Genomic DNA, 8,758 nt, shown 5'->3' on the forward strand with positions numbered 1-8,758 from the left:
CTTCTGGGTTACCTGAGTACTACTAGTTTCTTTTCTTCAGTTTAAGCTGTGCTGGGATTTTAAATAAAAAAAGTCAATTTAATTTCCAGTGCTATTTGTTTTGAAAACAAAACAAACCCAGAAAATTGGGAATCTCTGAGGTCTTTATATTGTTTGAAACTGAAGTTACAGTTTGTGGCAAGTGTGGCTTTTAAAATTAATTTAGGGCCAGGCATGGTGGCTTACACCTGTAACTGCAGAACACTGGGAGGCCAAGGAGTTCAAGAGTAGCCTGGGCAACACAGCAAGATGTGGTGGCTCACGCCTGTAATCCCAGCACTTTGGGAGGCCAAGGCGGGTAGATCACGAGGTCAAGAGATCGAGACCATCCTGGCCAACACGCTGAAACCCCGTGTCTACTAAAAATACAAAAATTAGCTGGGCATAGTGGCATGTGCCTGTAGTCCCAGCTACTTAGGAGGCTGAGGCAGGAGAATCGCTTGAACCCGGGAGGTGGAGGTTGCAGTGAGCCGTGATTGCACCACTGCACTCCAGTCTGGTGACAGAGCAAGACTCCATCTCAAAAAAAAAAAAAAAAAAAAAAAATTAGCCAGCATGTTGGCATGTGCCTGTAGTCTCAGCTGCTCTGGAGGCTGTATTGGGAGGATCACTTGAGCCCAGGAGGTTGAGGCTGCAGTGAGCTACGGTTGCACCACTGCACTCCAGCCTGGCTAACAGAGTGAAACGCTTTGTCTAAATAAATAAATACATAAATAAATAAAATTAATTTAGAAACAAAGTTAACATTAATGAAGAAATCTAAGAAACATAGTGGAAGAGACCCAGAACATCAAAAGAATTCTGATGCTGATGTCAATTTCGTATTACTCTTGGGGTTCTAGGTTTTTATGAGAAACTGACTATGGTGCAAAATCACAGAGCTCATGAGTTGAGTGTAGGGCTAATAGAGGGTGATGCTTACAGAACATGTCTAAATGACAGAGATTTCCTGAATTTCATTTGCATTAAGATGGTTATTTCTAAAAACTGCTACCCTTGAGGTCAATAATGAGTTTGTAGAAACCTTCTGAGAGGACTAAGTCTATTTGTCGTTTATGCTTGATACAAAGTGCTTATATCAGAGGAATACTTAAGTGATATCAGCCCCAGGGAGTGGGATTCTTGGTCTAGGGGAGGATGGAGTGAGTACAGGGAAGATACATCAATCAGAAGAAGGATGGAGAAGGAGGAGCATGCAAATACTATTTGAATGGAAAATTTAAAATAACAATTATTTATCCAAAAGTAAATTGAGTAAATAGTAATGGATGCACAAGTCTGTAATAGGTACTTTCCACTAATGAATTTGATTGTTTATTACTCCTTTTCTTCTGCTTTTGGCAATCATGAGAGTATTTCCTTATGATAATCCTGAATCTTCAAAAAATATATTAAAAATCCTCTTGGCTTTAGCTCAGTCCACAATTTCTGTTTGTTTCTCCCCTGACTCTTGTTCTAAACTTCCATTTTTTTTTTTTTTTTTTTTTTGGTGTTTACTGAAATCTGAAACTCATGAAGTGACTACATTATTTAAGCTCATTATCTCCCAACTGCTTGGTTCAGTGTTGGGCATGTAGCTGGTTAGTTCTTAAAATTGTTAAATCATTTTGTTTTGAAAGACAAAATAAAAAGTCTTGTTGGAATACTGCCCATCTTTCAATGCACTGCTGGGATGTCTTGACCTCTCTCTTCAGTGAGAACCCTGAGGTTTGTTGTTCTGTATATATGGAATTCTATACATGCCTCTCTCACACGGACAGACTGGCTCCCCTCTTACCCTGTGTCTCCACCACAGCCTGGTCAGTCCAGCTCAATGAGTGGAAATGAGTGAAAGATTAAATAAGGATTAGAAACCACGAAAAGAGCTCGTCGGTAACTCATCTGGCTCTTCTCGGTGCCCTCCCTTTATTGTGGATATTTGGGGATGCTTCTCCTCAAGGGGACGGCCAGCATCTGACTGCAGTTCAGCGTTTCTTAGCATTTTATGTAGGTTTAATCCAGATGTTAAGACTATTCTCTAGAGTTTATTGGTGTTTGGCTTATTTCATCTAATCCTGGGAGGAGGACTCATTTGGTAATAAATAACCTTGCTAGAGGAGAGCTGGGAGTTGTATCTAGAGTATGTTGTATCCATTCCAGGCCAAACTGTTTTCCTAAAGTAGGGGAAATGTTGTATGGGGATAAAGGGTCCTCTCAAGTGTTCTTACCTCTAGTAGGAAAAATTCAATTTCCCTGAAAGATAAGTCACCACTTTTCCCTTCCTGAAACTTTAATCTCTCTATCACAGTGGAAACAGAGCTGAGGATCAAAGATGCGATACAAATTACTGGGTCACGTTTTGAACCCTACTTGTGTGGTCATCAGAATGTGTAGGAGCAGGAGGTAGCTGGCGGCAGATGGAGAGCTGTGGGAGTGTCGGGGGAACAGCAGGGAAGGCTGGTGAAATTATCTGAACACAAAATGGTGATTTTGATACTGTGTTCCGCCACCAAGCACAAGGTTATTAGCTGTAAAAAATCAATTTTCTTTGATAGTGTCTTCATGTCCCCTACCTTTTCTCTGAAATTTAGGTGATGACCAAAGTAACTTCAGACACTATATTGCATAGCACATTATGTGTTTGTTGCATTTAGCTGCTCTGGACATTATAAAATCAATAGAATACAATGTTGAAACCAAATTTCAAAATGGATACTGTATTTTTCCTATCTCCCTTGTAATTTCAATCAGGTAAGGTTTTTGTTTCTTGTCCAAAGCTGTTTGGTGAGCATTAACTTTCTTGCAAAAAGTTAAATATAATATGTGGATATGCTTCAATCTAATCAACACATATTTATTTAGCTCCTAATATGTATAAAGTCATACAAGTCGATGTGAAAGAAACACAGCTTGTATTAGACACATCTCTGGCACCTTTCCTCTCTCTCATGAAATTTATTCTTGTGTGTTACAATGTTTTTACTCCTTTTTCAATTTATGAGCTTATCTTTGTTTGATAAAAGTAATATATTACCAACCCAATTGGAAACAAGAAAAAATATACTGTCCACAAGTCTCCATGCTAACACAAGACTACTAGCATTGTTTCCTTCCAATCTTTTTTCTGGACTTGTGGATTTTCCTCTTTAGTTGTTACAGTGTACATATATACTTATAGCTTCTTTACATTTTACATTATATTATAAACATTGTTCATTTTACTACAACATCTTCAACATCTTAATTGTGATGAGTCATAATACCTTGAAGAATAGATGAGGAACATTTGTTTAAAGAGTCCCTTGTTTTTATAACCTTAGTGGCAGCATGGGACAATGAAGAGAGCATGGACTTTGCCTGGAAATTGGCCTTAAATGCAGCCTCAACCACTTTTTTGCTCCATGGTCAAAGGCAGGTTATTTCTCCTCTCTGAGCCTCAGTTTTCATGTCTGTAAAATCTGTCATGCATTTAGTCAATATGTGATCTGGAAATGGTAGCTCTTATCATTAAGGCTCTTTCCAGTTTTTGCCCTTATAAATAATGGAAAGCGGGACATCTTTGCACGCATAATGCTTACATATTTTCTGTTATTTTTTTTGGCTAGAACTCCAGAGTGCAACTTCTGGGTGGTTCTGATTAAAGGCTCTTGACTTGCTGTATCATGTTGCTTTCCAAAAGAATTTAGTAATTTAAATCATACCATCAAGGTATGAAAGAACCTAGTCTCATTTTATATTTTTCAGGTAAACTTGACAGTCGTCTTTCTAAGCTCCTGAAAATGCAAATAGGATTTGATTGTAATATTCAACCTTCTCAGTCAGGAATATCATATGCCTGCTCACTTACAATAATATTTTCTATTTTCATAAACGTTTATATTTTTTCATATAGCTCATCTTTCTCATTCAGAACATTCGTGAGTTTTATGTGTCTTATTGCTACTGCGAATATTCATGAATCATAATGATTATAGATAATATAATTATAGATAATTATATGATATATATTTTCTGTATTTTTTACTTTCTTTATTATTCTTACGTATTGTGTCTGCTTCTGCATTATTCTTTTACCAGCCAGAGTTTCTAAATCAATATAAGTAATAATAGAGATAACAGGCATCTTTGTTTTATTTGAATGTAAAAGGAATCCCTCTAGCACAACATTTTCACAAGTGTGTTCTGAGAGGACCAGTGCTTTGAGCAAAAAAACATTGCATTCCATTGAGATTTGGAATTCACACCACTGTCTTAATGTTTCCAAGAAGTCCTGCCATCAGATGTATATTTAACTTTGTTCAACTCAGCATTTTCCACACATATTTGAACAAGGGATTCCTACATTCTTTTTGAAAAAAACTGCACATATTAACATTTTGGAGGACAGTGCTCTGGGGAACTCCCATTTGGAAAAAAATACTATATATCCTCATAAAATACAATGCTGGGACTACTATGGATAATATTTTAGTAGTAGTGCCAAGGAAGTAGCCATTTATCTCTCTTTTAAAGGTGTTATTAAAAGGAATGAGTACTAAGTGTCTTTTAAGCATCTATTGAACAATTTAGTTTGTGTTATTTTGTCTAGTAATATGACATGATATAACAAAAAGTTCCCAGTATTGAAACCTCTTTGAAATCCTGGCATAAAACCTACTTGAGATTGGTGGATTATTTTAAAAAACATATCTTGAATTGTCTTTGCTAAAACTTTGCAGTACTTGAGATTTTTGCATCTATATTCATAAGTGAAATTGGCATATGATATTCATTTTTGCACCAACTTTGTTAGGTTTTGGTATCAGGTCTTTATATTTGCTCCATTAGATGATGGAGCATTTTCCTATGTTTTGTTCAATACAGTAACTGTTTATATCCAACAGGAGAATTCTTTGTGCCTTGAAGGTCTGGAATAATTCCCTGGTTAATAGGCTGAGGCTTTTATAGGGGATGTTCTTTAATAATTCTATTCATAATTTCCTCAGTATTGCTCTTGTAAAGTTTTCTTTCTGTTGTTAAATCAATTTTGGTAATTTATGTTTTTTTTCCAGAAAATTGTCTATTTTGGTGAGATTACCGAATTTATTTTCTTGTAATTATCAATAGTATACTTTATACTTTGTAAATATTTTCTGCAACTGTCTTTCTATATTTTCCTTTCTTCTAATTGCGCTGTTTCTGCCTCTCTTTTATAAGAGCTACTGCTTGAATTTATTAACTCCACAATTTTTCTCTTAACTTTTGATTTTATTATTATGACCTTTCCATTTTCTGAAGCCGTTTGTTTTTCCTAAATATTGATTTCCTGAAATATTAATTTGATTTTTCCTTTCTGTTTTGCTTTTTAAGCAATAAATACCTTTGGCCATAAGTTTGCCTATGAGTAGATCTGTGAATTTCAGAAAGTTTGATATATTTTTTCATTTTTCATCTTTGTTGTATCTAAATAACCTTTTGTTGCCCTACTAGCTAGACTATTGAAGATCTTGAGAAAAATCTTCTAAATTAACCTAAGACTTGTGGCTCTGTTATGCATTACTATTTCTTTCTAATTTTATCTGCTAGGTCTAATAGTCTGAGATGACTGTTGAGAAGCAAGATATGCTGAAATCACTGAACCCCTTGTAAAATTTTAGCATCTTATTTGCTCAGAGAGAAGGGAATAGATATGTGACCTTCAAAGTATCTGTTTAAAGCCACTTTACATTTATTTAGCAAATATTAATGCAATTAATACGTGCTAAGCATCACTTTAAGCATTTTATGAATATTAATCCAATTAATCTTTAAAAAACCTTGTGAGATAGGTATTATTTCCCCCTTTACAGATGGGGAAACCAGGGCAGAGAGGCTAGTGAGAGCCAGGACTTGAACCCCACGGGTCTGACTTCAGAGTCTGGTCTGACGCATTGTGTTGAGCTGCTTTTCTGTTTTTAAATCCTGCTTGCTTATTCCTTGGATGCAAATGTCTCCATAAGTAAGTTGGAGGAAAACCTCTCCCTTTATACCCCAATTAAGATTTTACACAAGGTTATGACTGTGTATAACTATAGATTTTGATACCTGCCCCAGGAAAGTAATAAATGGGGTCTTATTTCACAATTGGCTGGAATTGCCTCCTGATCATCTCCCTGTGAGTCTCGGCCATAGGCTATAGGAAAAACCTATTTGGGTCCATCTTCATCTCCAGTCTTAACAGCTACAGAACCCAGAATGTTCAGATTATCAAAGTCTCCCATCACTGGGACACAGGAAAGATGAGTGATATCAAGACAGGACTTGGCATCACATTGGGTGGAAAATCAAAGGAGAAGAAACACTGCTGTCTGTTTTTTGATATTCTGTAGTTTCTGCCTTACACTGATCAAACTACACAAAGCAAATTGTGGTCCAGGAGAGCAGGTGGCCCCAGGTTTTGAGGTCTGAGTCCAGCAAACAACTAAGTGGCTTAGGAGAAACACTGGACCCAGTGCTCCTGGTCTTAGATCACTGTGTAGAGTATCCCTGTGAACAGTTACCTCCTAGGGAGTCAGCAGCTGCAATGTAGAGGGTCTGCTTTTGCAATTGTAAAAAACAGAGTTTTGGGGTTTATGTGTAAAGGGCTATTTGCTTTCTTTGATCCCAGGGCCACAAAGTACACAAAGAACATCTGTCTATCTTTACATTATTCTTCAGTTACAGCTGCTCTTGAGGAAATAGTTTATTTCAATATGGTGCTCCTCACTAACTCCCCCAAATAAATTTTATATATACCTTATAGCATATATTTTACTTCAGACTATGCCAAATATAGCCTTCAAATTCTGTAATAAATACATGGAAAATTATTTTTGTTTATATAGATTGATTTCCTCATTGACCTAATTGTTTTTAAGAGGATACTTCTAAATTATTTTTAATGAGTGGGGTTTTAGGTTGAATATATTACTTATGGTTTTAATGTGTTGTGCCAAAGAGTGTATTCTATTTTTTTCTCTGTGTTCTTTACATATAGCTTTTGTGTTTAGTGTCAGTGTTGGATTTAGGAAACACGTATGGCTTTTTTTTTTCTAAGAATGGAGCAGTGATACTAACACACACCAACCACACCCAATGGCCATGTATAACATAACTGGTCTGCTCACTGTTTCATATTTAGCTAGTAAATTTCTGCATCAATTACTAAGCTGATATGAGCATACAGCCAAGATTCAGGGCACATAGTCTTATCTTTTCCCAAAATAGTTTCAGTTTTTAGTAGGTGATTTGTTTCATTTCAGGATGTATTTAACATCAACATCACCTAGTTACACATCAGCTGTGACAAATTAGGTCATATTTCATCGTATAAGCATCATGTGCTGATGCAGATCATGTCACAATTTTTTGTGACCTTTTTGGTATCTTCTTAATTATCTTCAGTCATTCAGAACCATTGACCTATTTCCCTTGCATCCTTCGGTTCTTCATACTAGAGTATTCTATTATGATAGACTAGAATGGGCAAATGATAGTCCTGATTCTTCTGGCTAAGGATGAGTCCAAATGTGGTCCCAGAAAACCTTGTGTACCATTACCCTAGAACCCCAGAACAGAGGTTCTGAAACATCAACAGGCAGTAGAATCCACTGGAGGGCTTTTTAGAACACTGATTGTTAGGCTCCACCCTCAGAGTTTCTGATCCTGCGGATATGGGTGGGACCCAAGAATTTGTATTTTAACAAGTTCCCAGGAGATTCTAACTCTGCTGGTCCCAGGCCACACTTTGAGAACCACTGCTCTAGAATCTTGTAAGAAATTTGCAGAACCCTTGCTACTGTACAAAGGGGCATTGTCAAACCTGACAAGTCCCAAATTGTCTCAATCCACTGATCTTGATTGTAAGTCTAAAAAATAAAAAAATCTATTCTTCTCCCATAACAAGTACTGCTCAGAATCTATCTTCTCTGCTTTCTGGCTGACTTAGTCTTAATCTGGAAGGTTTTCATTCCCAGAGACTTGGAAGCAAGATCATGTATAGCTGGTGTTTTGGCATGCTTTATCTCTTTATTCCAACATTTGGAATACATAGACTCTTGCTCTCTTAAGCACCTGAAAAGAACGTTTCTATACTTTTGGTTTTCTTGCTTACCAGAGTGAGATAGACAAGAGGAATGCAGAAATGGTACCACAAAGACAAATGCTCCTAGAAGCCAAACAGAACAGGTAAGCACATTAGGGCTGTCCTGGTTTTTGCAGAATGCCTTTGAACCTCTATTCCATCTGGATGTGCACATTTTTTGATGCTCAGATTATGTAATTTTGTTTTGTTTTCTGTTTTGCTGTTCTAGGCAAGGAAGAGGAATTCAGACCCTTTTGGGGGGTCTTGTTGCTTCCCTACATACCAATCACCAATTGCTTGAACTTCATGGAGAATTAGAAAGGTCTCTTCATCCCAGTCAATTCTGTGTCATCAGTAAATATGGTTACATCAATAAATAAGGTTAATCTGGAAGTCCAACTAACATTTTCTTTAAATATATTTAGGAGCAGATCTTGACATCTCCCTAGGTAGACTGTTATAGTGTTGATTCATCTTTACTTTGTGGAGATCTTTACCTTAGGTTGAACAAATCCTTCACATTTAATTCCATATTTTTCTGGTTCCATTTTCTGCAGAGATGGAGATCCAGTTAGGTGCCTTGTCTCCTTGTGGTAATATAAGCACCAATTAAATCACAGTTTTAAAAGGCAGAACAATTTGAGATTCTTATTTCTTTTG

At 36.6% G+C, this 8,758-nt stretch overlaps 1 long non-coding RNA gene across 1 annotated transcript; it reads left to right on the forward strand.

Annotated features, from left to right (window-relative positions):
- The first annotated feature begins 7,689 nt into the window (after positions 1 to 7,689).
- On the forward strand, positions 7,690 to 8,435 carry LOC131382847 (uncharacterized). The gene is made up of 3 exons (XR_009212425.1): positions 7,690 to 7,787; positions 8,132 to 8,202; positions 8,328 to 8,435. It is a non-coding gene; the product is annotated as an uncharacterized LOC131382847 (long non-coding RNA).
- Positions 8,436 to 8,758: the final 323 nt, after the last annotated feature.

This window comes from Hylobates moloch, unplaced genomic scaffold (genome assembly GCF_009828535.3).
Source record: "Hylobates moloch isolate HMO894 unplaced genomic scaffold, HMol_V3 SCAFFOLD_2, whole genome shotgun sequence".
NCBI lineage: Eukaryota > Metazoa > Chordata > Mammalia > Primates > Hylobatidae > Hylobates > Hylobates moloch.